The following is a 15375-nucleotide window of genomic DNA, read 5'->3' on the forward strand; positions in this document are numbered from 1 at the left end:
CAATAGAAAGTCTCATTACGCTGATGATAACTAGACTGCTACAGAGGCTTCAAACATATGTCGGAAAACGTTTTACAAAAGTAACGCTTGACCTGTTTCGATAGCTACTGCTCTTGCAATTTCATTGTCCAATACATCAGGCAAATTTCTTTTGCCAGGTTTCATTGAGGATGTAAACATCACTTTTGGGTCACGCTCCTTTGTGTTGTGGCGATATTTACCACAGAAACTTTCATTAGGCATGCTCAACCACCTCATTTATGTGCACATTGGTCATGGGGATGTTTATCCAAGTTGGGTGCATCATGACCTACCGAATGGGAAGTGGCTGCTGCCAGGCTAAGTTACACATGTGGCACAGTTATCCAGTCTGCTGAAGAAAGCAAACATTTCCAGGTACCCCACCTTATTCGCGCCTTGTGGCGATCGCTCTGGACAAATCGTTGCTAAAAGATATCGAGCACCTCTCATCGTTTGGGCAAACTTCGTGTCTCGAGTCATATTAAAGCCTGATAACCAGATTTGCCCCAAAGTCTGTCGCTTTCACACCCGAGATGATGCTTGGAAGGTATGTTCAAGGTGTAAGATTCCAGCATGCATTAAAGGCCAAGGAAAGTTTCTTCCCTGTGAGAAGTTAATAACTGTGATATGGAATTTTCTGAACGCAGTTAGCAGCTGTGCACCAGAATGAAAATGCAGGCCGACTGCAAGCAACCACCGCAAGTGGCGAGCCCAAATGGAAGAAGAAAATGCAGCGTGCAAAAAAAGATGAAGTTGTCTGCCAAGTGAACACAAAGGCAACCTATGGCATGTAGAGCCAACTGCACTGTGCTATTAGTAGCATCATTTTTTGCAGTTTATGTGGACAAGCTCATTGAAGAGATGCTGCACCACTGTGCCAGGTGTGCTTCATTAAAGAAGGCAGACTCTGAACTCAGCAGAAGGAGCACTGAAAAGCTGCCAATGGTGCAGCTAAATCAAGCAAGGAAGTCAAAGGCAGAGCTAGTGACTGTGCATCGGTCGCGGTTTTCTAAACACACACCGGCTCCTTCACATTGATTATCTATCACCATTAGTGTTGACTTTCGTAGGGGTACCAATGTAAGTGGCATGCTCACCAGCTTGTGTGTGACCTGGTTTTTGGATTGGTTTTGGTTTGTGGGGTTTAATGTCCCAAAGCGACTCAGGCTATGAGAGACATTGTAGTCGAGGGATCCGTAAATTTTCACCACCTGGGGTTCTTTAACGTGCACTGACATTCTACGGCACACAGAAGCCTCGCTGTGTCCATCAAACAGTGGCCACCGAGGCCAGGACTAGATCCCGCCTTTTTGGGTACGATAGATGAGCGCCCTAACCACTGCACAGCGCTGGCGGGGCAGGATTTTATGGGCATCCGCTTTCTGTCAGTTCAAGGTTGCCTCTTCTTCATAAACTGCTCTGCTTCTGCTTCAGTGATCCCGGGGGCCTGTTTTGAGAGACTGCACTGTTGGCTTTGATGCTGAGAGCATGCTGCTGCTGTCTCGACCATCAAATGTAGCTTCCTGCAACCATCCCCGTTCTATCCTTTCCTGGGTGGCTTTCGTGAAGCACACTCAGGACTTCACTCGACATGATACTGGTACGACAGCCCTGTCTTATGATACCACGCAGACATCCTGCACTGAGCTCTTGAGCACTTGTCTTCAAACCGGGAATCCTTCTCGATGGTCGGTTCTCTAAATGTTTGCTGCCTTCTTCCTTGATGACCGCATCATACTCAAAACTTTTATTGCACCCAACGCCTTGAATTATAGCTTTTCTTGAAATTTCTTGGACTGCATTCTGTCTTAGTACAGGTGTGACGTCAGCATCGACGATTAGGAATTTCACCTTTATGGTTTGACGTCTTACAGCACAGGTTCCTCTGACTTTAGCTATCGCTATGATCTTGTGTTTGGTGTATGCTTATATTCTCCTGACAATAAATGGTTGCATGTGCAGTCTCATCCCATGTTTTTGGCAATTTCTTCAGGGGTAATATGTTGCACTGTGCCCGTGTGTCCAGCTTAGCTTCATGGGGACCAGGTGTCATTCCCCCTCCCTCCCCCCCTTTAACGGTGGGCAGATGGACGGGATCCTCTTTATGGTTACCAGTTGTGCATCTATGAGATCTGAGAACAGAGTTAAATGTCAAGCCGGTCAACCAGTGAAGTACGTGTTTGGGCGTTGTGATTGAGAAATAAGTTCAAGAAAGTCACGTTTTTTACAAACACTTGGATATCTATAGCGAGTACTCCAAATTGTTCTGCATAATAATAATAAAAAAGAATACGACACCATTCATGACACCACGACACGAATACTGCGATAAAAGACTATAAAGATAACACAAGTATTGTAAATATAGTAAGCCCTCTTTAGTTTTTAGGTCTAAAAACTAAAAAAAGCCTTACTATATTTAGAATACGTGTGTTATCTTTAGAGTCTTTTATCGCAGTATTTGTTCACTGTCAGTATTCCCTCTTGTCATTTACCGAGTCGTCTTATATCCCGATCATGCCGTTTTTTTTTTCCTATTATGCAATATACATAAGCGTTAGCCCGTGACGTCAGTGGAGATGCGGCGGCGCTGGCGACAGCAGTGACTTTCGTGGTCAAAAACATGGGCCGTCTGCATTGGATGCACGGCGCTTGCTGCGTTTTCGAGCATAATTCCCAATATTCCTGCAATGTGTGGTGCGTTTGGATGCGACACATGGCACAAAAAAGAAAATGGTACCTGTTCTCACTGTTTCTTGCGGTCGGATAAAGATGAGAGCGAATGACAGAGGCGTTGAACGCGACACTTGTAGACCCTTCGACGACAAATTGCCTTGGCAGTTAACGTGCGTTGCACTTATGCACTGAACCTTCATCAGTTCATTTCAAACTCTTAATTGTCGTGACTGCTGTTCGGCCACATGGCGAAGAGCGCAATAACAAACCCCTGCAGCTCGTTCAAGTTTTGGTGTATATACTACCAGACCATAAGAAGTTTAGGCGGGATATTCCGTGCGCGTATGATCTTAATCCAACGCAGCTGGGAAACCGCGCTTTGAATTCCATTCATCTGCTGTGCTACCCGCGTACATATTTTCGTACAAAAAAGGACACAAAAGCTGCTGCAAAGGCAACTGCAGTTACCTTGAGTGGTCACTCCAGCGTGATATTGCCAAAACAGGCCAATAGTTGCGTAGTAGCTTTTCTGTTTTCACTTTCCCGAATTTCAACAAGTGACGCGCACTTCATCAATGGTCCTAGAAATCGCGTGAACATCGTTAGGATCCGGACAAAGTCACGCGGCGCTATTTCTCAGAGTATTAAATTTTATTTTTGAAGGTCTTAAGGACAATAATGAACGAATTAACCACGTACAACCAGCTCTGATCGAGCAAGATATTTAATTGTGATATATACGGTACATTGAGTTTAATGTCCTAAACTAGAATTGACTATGAAGGATGAAAAATAAGCAGAATAAGATGACGCGCATTTGAGTAAACATTTCCCCGATATAATAAAAAATGCTCAGCAGATTGCACAAATTGCGCTGCAAGTGGTCGTGGACATCGTGGAAAACATTGCATTTGCGCTCATAGCAAAAAAAAAAAAAGAAAACAAAAGCATTCTTACGAGCGTTTGTGTATATATTAACCTGTGAATGACCCTGACTACATAAGTGGATATTAAACGATATTAAACAGACGTCGAACGTCTCTTTATCGAGCAGGATAAAACAAGTTGGCAGCGCGCCCACTAGGCGAATGTTACAAAGAATTAGAAGATTGAGTTGTTGTTGTTCAGTGAAATTCTATGTCCTAATTTGCTGGTATACAGTAAGCTAAAAATACGATTTTTAGTTCAGTATAGTTGCCGGTAATATTGTTCGTTAGAGTGAAGGTGCTTGGAGAAGCTGAAAACTACCCATCAAAATAGCCGTCATATGAAAAACGCACTTCCAATAATTTATACCATTGTCCTTGAATGCGCTAACAATAGGCCCGGGAGTTGGACAGTGTTCACAATATATTAGTTTTTCTTATACATAGTGATTTCTCTTTCTCATTTAATTAAATCAGTCGCTACAGTCCAACGTTGCCGTAGCCACGCGCTGTTGAGGCCACGGAGAAGGAAGCCAATGCAGCGCTGTTCGCCACGTAATTCCAGCAGTAATCGGCTAGTAAAGTGCTGAACTACTCTCCCGGCATAGACCAAACTATTTCTACGCGCAAGAAAAGCTTACGCTTCAGAATATTTGCACGCGCGAACTGGTTACGAAGGCGGCGTCGCTTGGCGCAATGTAGGCACGCTGAGTTTTTGCCTACACCCCTTGTCGCTGCCGATCGCAGCGCCACCTTTGTTTACAAACATGACGCTGGCCTATAGTTTGGACTACTAGGTAAAATTAGCCAAGCGTTTGCAAAAAAAACAGTGACTTCCTTGCACGTATTCCTGAATCACACACCGACACATGCTTCACGGGTTGACCGGCCTAACATTTAACTGTGTTCTCAAACCTCGTAGACGCACAATGGATAACAGTAAAGGGGATCCTGCACCTCACTTAACCAAAAGGAGGGGGGGGTCACATTGAGTTACCATCGCTGAAGGGAATTTCTTCTTGCCACATTGCCCCTTTTTTTCCATCTTCAATTCTGACACGTACAGTTCTGCATCTTCTTGACCCTCGACAGAGTGCACTTGATTCAGTTCAGGCGTTCAGTCGTGTCCGACTCTTCGTGACCCTATGGACCATGTCACGCCACGCTTTCCGGTCTCTCACTATCTTCTTAACATCACATAGCTTCATCTGCAATGCCTCGAGAATGCCATCTAACCATCGCGTTCGCTGCCTACCCCTTCTCCGGCGACCCTCAACCTTTCCCAACATCAAATCTTTCTCCAGCGACTCCTCTCTTCTCATCAGATGACCAAAGTAGCTGAGCTTTAACTTTAGAATTTGACCCTCCAATGAGCAGTCAGGGTTTATGGTCGACAATATCGACTGATTTGATCTTCTGGCAGTCCAAGGAACTCTTAAGAGTCTTCGCCAGCACCACAATTCAAACGCGTCAATTCTTCGGCGGTCAGCCTTTTTCACAGTCCAACTCTCGCATCCATACATCACAACTGGAAAGACCATAGCACGGGTTATACGGATCTTGGTTGGTAGACTAATGTCTCTGCTCTTTACTAGGCGGTCAAGGCTAACCATTGCTCTCTTTCCCAGAAGCAGGCGTCTCCTAATTTCATGGCTGCAGTCTCCTTCCGAGGTAATCTTGACGCCCAAGAATAGAAAATCTGTCACAGCTTCCACTTCTTGTCCATTGATGCTCCAGGACTTGATAGGGCAAGACGCCATGATCTTCGTCTTTTTAATGTTCAGTTTAAGCCCAAACTTCTCACTCTCTTCTTGTACGCGCATCAGAAGTCTCTTGAGTTCCACTTCACTTTCTGCCATTAAAGTGGTATCATCCGCATATCTAAGGTTGTTGATACGTTTTCCAGCAATCTTCACTCCAGCTGAAGACTCGTCCAGACCGGCCTTCTTCATGATGCACTCTGCATATAGGTTAAATAGGCAGGGCGACAGTATGCAGCCTTGCCTCACCCCTTTCTCAATCGGAAACCAATCAGTAAGACCATGTCCAGTTCTGACTGTGGCCTCTTGCCCTTCATAAAGGTTCCTGAGGAGACAGATGAGGTGAATTGGAACTCCCATCTCTTGGAGAGCTTGCCACAATCTGCTGTGATCTACGCAGTCAAACGCTTTCGCATAATCAATAAAGCAGAAGTAAATGGGTTTCTGGAACTCTCTTGCTTTTTCCATGATCCAGCGAAGGTTTGCAATTTGGTCTCTAGTTCCTCTGCCCTTGCGAAACCCAGCTTGCACGTCCGGAAGCTCCCGATCCACATACTGCTGCAGCCTACCTTGCAGGATTTTTAACATCACCTTGCTAGCATGCGAAATAAGCGCGATCGTGCGGTAGTTGGAACAATCTTTGGCACTGCCTTTCTTTGGAATGGGGATGTAAACTGACCTCCTCCAATCCTGTGGCCACTGCAGGGTTGTCCAAATCTTTTGACATAATGTATGCAGTGTGTTAACAGCGTCATGGTTGAGGTTTTGAAGCAACTCAGCTGGAATACCATCAATTCCGCTAGCTTTGTTCTTAGCAAGGCTGGCTAAGGCCCATTCAACTTCACTCTTCAGGATGCCCGGCTCGAGATGAGAAATCACAACCGTCCTATGTTGGGTTTGCACATCCGGGTCCTTCTTGTACAGTTCTTCTGTGTATTCCTGCCACCTCTTCTTTATCTCTGAGACTTCAGTGAGGTCCTTGCCTCGTTTGTCCTTTATCACGCCCAGCTTAGCACAGAAGCTTCCTTTGATATCTTTGATTGTCTTATACAGAGCTCTTGTGTTCCTTAATTGGCTGTTGTCCTCAACTGCTTGACACTGTATGTTCAGGAAGGCATTCTTATCTCTCCTTGCTTTTTTCTGAAAATCGGCATTGAGCCCCTTGTATCTTTATCTTTCCCCCATACCTTTTGCCATCCTCCTTTCCTCAACTATTTGCAAAGCCTCTTCAGATAACCAGTTTGCTTTTTTGCATTTCTTTTGCTTTGGAACTACCTTAGTAGCAACTTCTTGTATTATATCACGAACATCAGTCCACATCTCTTCGGGCTCTTTGTCTTCTAGATATAATTCTTGAAATCGAACTGAGCATTATACCTCCTCATGGTGCACTGTGGCAAAGTTCCCCTTGTTTAGATATTTATGATACTGCTTGCCATAAGCTGGGCATTCTTTAGGCTTATGGTACCCTCGGCAGAATTTGCACGCGATTTCTGGTCATCCCGACTTACTTCTTTTGTGGCATTTTTGCCTCCGTGGTAGTCCTCCTTTTATTTTTCATTACTTTTGTCTTTACGTTTCGGGCTTTTTGAAGATCTCTTTCCAAGGTTAGTGAGGCCACGCCTTCAAAACGTGTCCAAGGACCCACTTACAGTTAATTACCAGCACAGAACTGGAAGCCCGAACGGATTGTTCAGAAACTAAAGCCAAGTCAGCAAGAACAATCTTATTAGGCGGTTCAGAAATACATGGTCACTGCCTGAGGTTATATTCGCCTCAAGTTCCCTTTGGATGACAATGCAGTAATTAGTTTTAGAGTTGCAGATATGAATTTCATTGACACTATGTCATTTCAGAAAGTGCCTTTCTTAGTAGAGCGACTTGCGGTTTTACTACCATGAAAGCAGCAAGATTCGAAAGACCAAGCTTTGAATTCTCTCGGAATGGAATTTGTTAAACTTCAGGTATTTGACATTCCTCAAAATGTGCTACAAGAGGAACGTGCTGACAAGCAGGGGGGCGCTATGTCCCAGCTGAAAAGCGAAGATGGGCAAAGGAAATTTAGCCGTATCTCAGCAGTAATGCTCGGAATCCTCTGTATACCACTGTCACGGAATCGGCGCACATTTTTGCTAAGACGGCACGGCGCAAGACCCACGCGTCGCGGCGTCAAAACTTCCACATGGTTCTAGAAAAACCTGCTTCCCCGCGCGGGAGAGCCCGTAGATTTGTACGCGTCGCCGTCACCCTCTTTCTCGTCACCCGGCGATGACGGTGAATTATGAGACCGGAAAATGCAAGACGTCTCCGAACATTCTATGGAACCTAGCCAATCACGACGCGCGGCCCGACGGTAGAAAAAGGGAGCGCTCCAACCATCGAAGCTAAGTGTGTGTGCGCGCTAGCTTTAAGCGCGCCTCAACAGACAGACGCGGCGCGCTCTATTTATGGAGGCCGCGCCGCTTGTGTAGTCAGTCAGTCAGTGATTGCGGTATTTTTGCAAGTGCGATAACTGGACTCCCGGGGATTACCCGCTGCTGGCAAAGCCCACGGACCTGCGAGGGAGTGGCGCTCGTCTTACAAGGCGGCCAGATCGTGACTCTCGAGGCGTCGGACTGCAACAGTGCCCGGTGAACAATTTGGTGTTTGTTTATGTGACTCTCTCATGTTGGATCTGTGTTGTAAAGCCTCTGTGTTATTAATACCTCGGTAGTTGCATGCTTAGCGTTAGTCGTCTGTGAATCTCTCGTCTGTACAATTTTCGTATTTGTGTGTTGCTCTGTATCGTCTCTTGCTGTGTATTATAAAGTTTGTTTTGTTTGTTACTTCTGAGTGCGACCCTTACTCTGGCTTGAAGTGGCGAAAGCTGGGCACCAAACGGCCACCCCCTTTTGTCACTACAAGGTAGTTGAATTCCGGCTGAGCTTGCCACGCAGGTCGAGGGCATCTCCTTTGCGACCGGAACAGCTACTCCCACTCACTCTAAGGGTGTCTGGGAGTGTGCGCACCGTTAAGGGCGCGTCGTTAATAATACCTTAGAATTATTAACCGGTGACGATTATTCTGGCGTCCGCGACAGGACGTTTGGTGAACTCAAGCTCAGAGGACGGAGAACGAGTTGGAAGAGTTTACGGAGACGTCGTAAACAGTGTAACAGCAGAGCGGTAGCGAGAGGTACCGCGCGGAAGCGGTCGTGATGGTCCATTGAGTATTTAGCATTAGGCAGTTCAGACTGAAGATTAATCTTGAGATTATTGAGATGGGCCTACGGAACGGCCTGAAAGGATTAGAACTGCAGAAAGGGACGGACGAAATAGAAAGAGAGGTTTGAGAAGAGGCTGAGAAGGGAAGAGAGAGTCAGCGAAAAGAAAATTAAAGGAAAAAGCCGATTTATATAAAAGCCTCTGCGAATTAAAAACATTGGGGAAGATTCAAGGCAGAAGGCTGTCGAGTAGCTGCTCAGAAAGCCCGAGAAGGGGCACCGAGAGAAAGGGCAAGAACCCGAGAAGTAACCGAAAGAACCCATTTTGGGACAGAAGGAAAGGGAAGCGCTCGAGGAAGGGCAGTTAAATATCAAAGGGCGCAAGAAAAAAATTTGACCACCAGGAGAAAATTTTTTCTTTGAAGGTCAATGAAGCGCCTATGAAGAGTGAGGGGCAGCAGATAGCGCTGGCCAAAGGAAAGGCAATAGTGAGAGATTATTCTGGCCCCAAGTGAAATGCTACAGGTGCAATAAGGTAGGGCACTATGCCTCAGATTGCCCCAGCAACCTTGTGCACAAAGCAATGGTTAATTATTTTAGTTGTGGTGGTAAGGGACATAAAGCAGTGCATTGTCCAAGAAAGCCATTCCTACCGTCGGTATTTGCCTATGGCTCGTCTCGTGAAGCCTGCTATGAAGACGTTAGCGCCAACCGCGCGCTACAGAAGAGCTCTGAGAAAACTTCAGTATTATGCACGGTTGCGTGTACCGCGCCGGAGTCCGTGAGTGCTGGAATGCCTGTTCTCACTGAAAAAAGTCGAGACAAATCGATTTCTGTACTGACAAGCACAGGAAGCAACGCAGTGTTTATAAAAAGAGAATTAGTTCGGGATGAAGAGCATACCGGAGAAATAACTTCTGTGCTATTTCTCGATGGTTCCGCTAAACTGTTCCCTGAAGCCAAAGTGCGTGTGAAGACTCCGATCTTCACCGGCGTTGTGACTGCGATATGCATGCAACACCTAGTGTACGATCTAATCTTGGGTAGCATCAAGGACGCGGAATCACCAAATCTTGAAATTTGTGACGCCGACTTGGCTGAAGAAATTGGTGCTCCCAAAGGAAACCAAACGCTCCCAGGTGATTTGTATACACTAGGTATGCCTACACAGACAGAAGTGAAGGCTCAGGACATAAAGCTCCAACTGTCTGACTCTGGAGAGAAAATATGCATAACTATCGAGGTTGACGAACTAGAAAATGTGGCTAAGCGCTCTACTGCTTACTGCCCGGCTGCAGAACCGCCGATGCATGCGGCTATATTGTTTGAAAAGGCACCGACTGGCTCCCTGACAACCACTGAAGAGGGTGAGACTAGCTCCAGGGGTCAGAGCAAGGTTGTGGAACAGTCCGTTCCCGCAACAGAAAGTTCAGAAAGAAAAGACTTTTCTGGAGCTAAGATACCTCAGGGAAGTGAGATTGTCCCCTCTGAAATGACAGGTTGCGCCGAAGCTGCGAGCGCAGTTGTCGAGTCAGAAGGCGTATGCATGTGCTCTTCGCCTGAAGAGGAAGGAGCGGATTCTAACTCCATGTTAGACTGAAGCATGTCGGAGTGCATGAGTGACCTAAAGGAAGAGCGGTCAAATAACAGCGAGCCCGAAAGCTCAGATGAAGCTAAAGCTGAGGACAGCAATCTTCTAGAAGTTCAAGAACCGGTTTTGAAGGATGGCTCGATTACCGAGGAGGTTGTTCCCACTGAGTGAGATGAGAAAGCCTTTTTCTCAGAGAAGACCGCCAGTGCAGATCCTAGACTGGACGATTCAGAAATGGAAGACATTGCAGACTGCCCTGCAATGAAAGAATTCAAAGAAAACTTCATGAACAAGATGTAAAAAAAAATGCGAGGAGAATGAACCCCCAGTAGAAAATGAGCCCTGCACTAAGAAGTTACGAATGAAGGTCGTAAAGAAAAGGAAGAAAATTGGAAGAATCACGGGAGAACAAAGTGGTTCTCAAAGAGATGCTCCATCAAGAAAACATTGTCCGAACTTTGCGAATGGAATCGGAGCAAATGCGTCCCGACAAAAGGATAGAAAGAAACCAAAAATGAAGAGAAAAGGAGCCGAATCTACCAAAGCAGGTGAAGTCGAGCAGGAAGGCTCGCGAAAAAGGAAAAGGAAGAATCAGTGGAATGGTTGGAAACGTAAGCGCAAAATAACATGCGCTGACCGAGATAAATAACCCCAAAGCGTTATGAGGGATCCAAGTCAAACCTCCAGCCGAAAATCACATCTAGGTGTGAACAGCAGGAGAATTGGGAACCGCGCCCGTAAGAGAAACCCAGAAGGGAGTAGAAAAGGGAGCAGGGCACGCGAAAGAAAGAAATGCCAGTGCTTTGTGAGAAAGAAAACTGGCGTGTCTGAAGATGGAGAGGAACTGATACGTCCCAAGGAGGAGGTACCACACGAGTTTGGAAATATAGGCGAACGCATGCCTTAGGTTTGTGCGCTTCGCATTTGAAAAGCTGTGTGTTTCTGTGTTTTTGATTCCTATGTGTATCTGACGAGTGTGTTGCTATGTTTCTGAACATCATGGCATTGATGTGCGAATTTTGTAATATGTTATTGCAGTTTGTGAAATTTGTGCAATGTATGAGCGTGATGTGGACATTTGCCCCATATAATTTGTGAGCGCATGCATGTGCGCCCGATGTTCGTGTGTATTGAGAATATTGAAGAACATTATTCTTTAAGAGAGAGGCAGTGTCACGAAATCGGCGCACATTTTTACTAAGCCGGTGCGGCGCGAGGCCCGCGCGTCGCCGCATCGAAACTTCCACAAGGTTCTAGAAAAACCCCTTTCGTCGCGCGAGAGTTGTCAGTCTGCGTTTGTGTGCGTCCTGCCGTTCCTCCGTCCGTGTCTTATTAGCGCAGCTTTTTATCGCTTTGTACGCTTCGCCGTCACCCTCTTTCTCGTCACCCGGCGATGACGGCGATTCATCAGTCCGGAAAATGCCAGACGTCTCCAGAAAATTCTATGGGACCTAGCCAATGACGACGCGCGGCCCGACGGGAGGGAAAGGGAGCGCTCCAACCAGCGAAGCTAAGTGTGTGTGCACGCTAGCTTTAACAGACAGACGCGGTGCGCATTATTTATTGAGGCCGCGCTGCTTGCGTAGTCAATCAGTCGGTGGTTGCGGCGTGTTCGCAAGTGCGACAACTGGACTTCCAGGGATCACCCGCTGCTGGCAAGCCCACGGACCTGCCAGGGTGCGACGCTCGTCTTACATGGCGGCCAGATCGTGACTCTCGAGGCGTCGGACTGCGACAGTGCCCGGTGAACAATTTGGTGTTTGTTTATGTGACTCTCTCGTGTTGGATCTGTGTTATTGAATACCTCTGTAGTTGCATGCTTAGCTTTAGTTTTCTGCGAACCTCTCGTCTGTGCAATTTTACTGTTTCATTCCTCTGTATTGTCTCTTGCTGGGATAAAGTTTGTTTTGTTTGTTACTTCTGACTGCGACCCTTACTCTGGCTTGAAGTGGCGAAAGCTGGGCACCAAACGGCCACCCCCTTCTGTCACTACAAGGTAGTTGAATTCCGGCTGAGCTTGCCACGCAGGTCGAGGGCATCTCCTTGGCGACCGGAACAGCTACCCCCACTCACTCTAAGGGTGTCTGGGAGTGTGCGCACCGTTAAGGGCGCATGGTTAATAATACCTTAGAATTATTAACGGCTGACAACCACACAGCAATGCTGAATGTGAGAGGCAGTTCAGGATTGTAAAAAAATTTAACCCAGTTTCGATCTTCTGTGTCCGACTACGCTCGTCGTACTTGGAGGAATTTCACAAAAAGGCCGGCATCTGCTACTGCGAAGATCCCCAACAGTGAAGAGTGATGTGGCACATCGGCTGTGGTTTGCACACAAAAATAACATGATTCCCGCTCTTTTGAACTAAAATGAAAAGCAACTCTGTCATTATAAATGAGTGGTAAATGCCCCCCCCCCCCCCCGTCCCCCTCCCCTATCCTATAAGATCTCCCTAATGCCTTTTCTGTGCACCTGGCGGGTATGCATACGTGTCACTACCTACATCAGTGGCAAAATGCCAATGTTCGGACTGTATTTTGTGCCCTAGGATCATAGAGCAATATGCTGTCTGTTGCATTATAAGGTGAGCATACTTATTAGTAAAAATAACCCTTTGTTAAAAGCATAACAGTTTAATTGCTGCTATAGTTATTTACTACAGCATTTCTTGAGATTTTGGTGCTGTTGGAAAAGATGTTATGTGAAATAAATTCTGCACTTTACACAAATTGAATAGAGCCCTTTTTATTGATTTCTTTAGAGTTCGGGATAATTAAATCGATGGTAGGTCTGAGACGGAAATGTTTTTCTGACCATCCATACGGCACACGCCGGTATAACCTTCCGGTTGCCTTGGCCAGGCCGGCGCCACATCCACCTTGTGAACTGTCGATAAGCTGTATATCGATATTTTCTGTAAGGAATAAAGTTACATATGTATGCTTTTTTTTTCTCTGCAACATGGAAGCCTATAGACATTAGGAAGGCAACAGTCATCACTGTGCAGCATTATAACTTAATTTCACAGTTTGAAAATGACTGTCATGCAATTGCACTATTTTATAGGTACAGCTCAAGAGCTTATGTGGTATATGGGATTTTTCACCATTGTCAGCACACACACTTCTATTTTGAACAAAAGTATAAATATCCCTGCTTTGTAAATGAACTATTACTTGTGTGCATTAAAGGATGAAATCCTCTTTCTGGGATGATTTCCATTGTTTTCATAAAATTGCTTTGCCAAGTGAGAGCCTTGAATTAGATCCAGAGAATAAATAGGCTGAATTGCAAACTGTACTGGGTGGTTTTTTGAACCATTTACAAACCAAGATATAAATCTGTGCGGCTTGTACAGGTGAGTTTTTCAGCAAAGCAAACAACATTTGTTCGTTCCAGACCTTTTGATTAGACAATTAACTGAAAGGAACTATGAAACCTATGTTTAATTTTGAGGGGCAATATTGCAAATTGAGGGTCCACAGCAACAACGGTAAGACCCGTTTTTATTATTTTACATCTGCAGTGTGGTTAGAAATCACAAGTCTAGAAGGTGTGCATTTGATGGCCCACTGAGTTGGATTCCCTGCATTGTTTATATGTGATGCTAGAAGTACATGTATTCGTTAAGTAGCAATTGTAATATATTATGAACTGAAATGGTGGAAGGCCAACTGTCCAAGATTTATTTTTTATATCCGAGCATTCATTACAATATTGCTTTTTCAATGAAAAGTTCATATAGTTATTTTCAATTACTAACGAAGCTCTACAACGTATATCAGATCTGCAGGCCTTGCTGTACAGCTCGCCTGCAGAAACCGCGGAGACGCGTATCACTGGTACTTCTAAAATAAATGTTTGTAAATGGTTTAAAACATATATAGCTGCGCGTAGGCATGACAGTTTATTTTTAGCCTATGATATGCACGTGTGAAATTGCCGGTCTGGCTGGAGCTCCAGCGGGCGCGTCAGTTTGATTAAAGTTGTTTCGACTCGCTAATGAAGAATTGGCTGTTCCCGAATTCCTCGGCGCTGGGCGACCGTGAGCAAGCGTGCGTTGCAGCTAGGGAGCGAAACATATATGCAGTAGGTCATCGTTGAACAGAGCATCAACGTGCGCTCAAAGCATTTTAACTGCTCGCAAATGGCATGCCATGTGCGTGTTTGCGCAGCACAACGAAAAGGTTCACTTGCTTGTGAATGTCCACTTCTGGCTCTTCACCCCTTTCGATGAGTTGGCAATATGCGGCGCGTAATTGTTTGTCCAGGTAGAGCGTAAAAAAATAATCGTCCTCGCATATGCACTGTGCGCTGTGCACTGCGACATGTGCCGGCAGCACACTCGCTCTGTGGCCGTCGGCATCGCACGGCACCGTCCACGTCGACACCTGTAGGAAAATCACATGGGTGTTTACAGTCATTGAAGAGCAAATAAATGTAGGGAAATTGAGGGGCTCGTTATGGGATAAATACGAGGGGACCAACAGGCAACACGTGTTTTCAATTTTCTTTTTCATAAAGGAATACTGCATTTGTGCAGATTACAGCAATAATAGTTGGCTGCCTGTTAAATACAAACCCACGCCCTTCGAAATAAAGTCGTTATAATGTTTATGACCTGCTATTTAATATATTTACCAATTTACCCAAGCGGCGGTGTTGCGCCTGCCTCCTCATCGACTGCACCAGCGTAGCTCGCTGGACTGGGCGACCTCGCTTCCGTTGGGGTGTCCGCGTATGGAACGATGCTCAACTCCCGGCTGCATCGCAGGAGCTCGCGCTCCGTATCTGTCATCACGGGAAAGCTCATTTTCTCGGGATATCCGGGGAGACAACAGAGAGTGAAGAGAGCAAAAGCGTCTGCTCCAAACCCACGTGGCTGTCGTTGCCATGGAAATGACGCCGTCGAAAAGCGCGGATACTTGTCGACTTGAACAAGCCACCATTGCGCGCAAGCTTCCGCTACGTCAGCGTCAGGTCGTGTTTCCATTGAAAGCGCCCTGGTCAGCTATTGGGAGAGTGAAATGAGCGAGGGTATCCCTCCCAAGGGTGGTGTTTTGGTTTGCTTGTATTTTTAATTTTGTAAAATCTATAACTCTCGTTTCCATGAACCGATATTGATGATCTTTCTTTGGTTCTTATTGGGACTGCACAAGGAGCCTCCTGGAGGCAAAAATTAGCCGCTTGTATAACGTC

General features: G+C 45.9%; 1 pseudogene; it reads left to right on the forward strand.

Moving 5' to 3' along the window:
• The first annotated feature begins 241 nt into the window (after positions 1-241).
• Positions 242-10185, forward strand: LOC146177458 (uncharacterized; annotated as a pseudogene).
• The last annotated feature ends 5190 nt before the right edge of the window (positions 10186-15375 follow it).

This window comes from Amblyomma maculatum, chromosome 10 (assembly GCF_055883805.1).
Source record: "Amblyomma maculatum isolate TAMU_Amacu chromosome 10, ASM5588380v1, whole genome shotgun sequence".
Lineage (NCBI taxonomy): Eukaryota > Metazoa > Arthropoda > Arachnida > Ixodida > Ixodidae > Amblyomma > Amblyomma maculatum.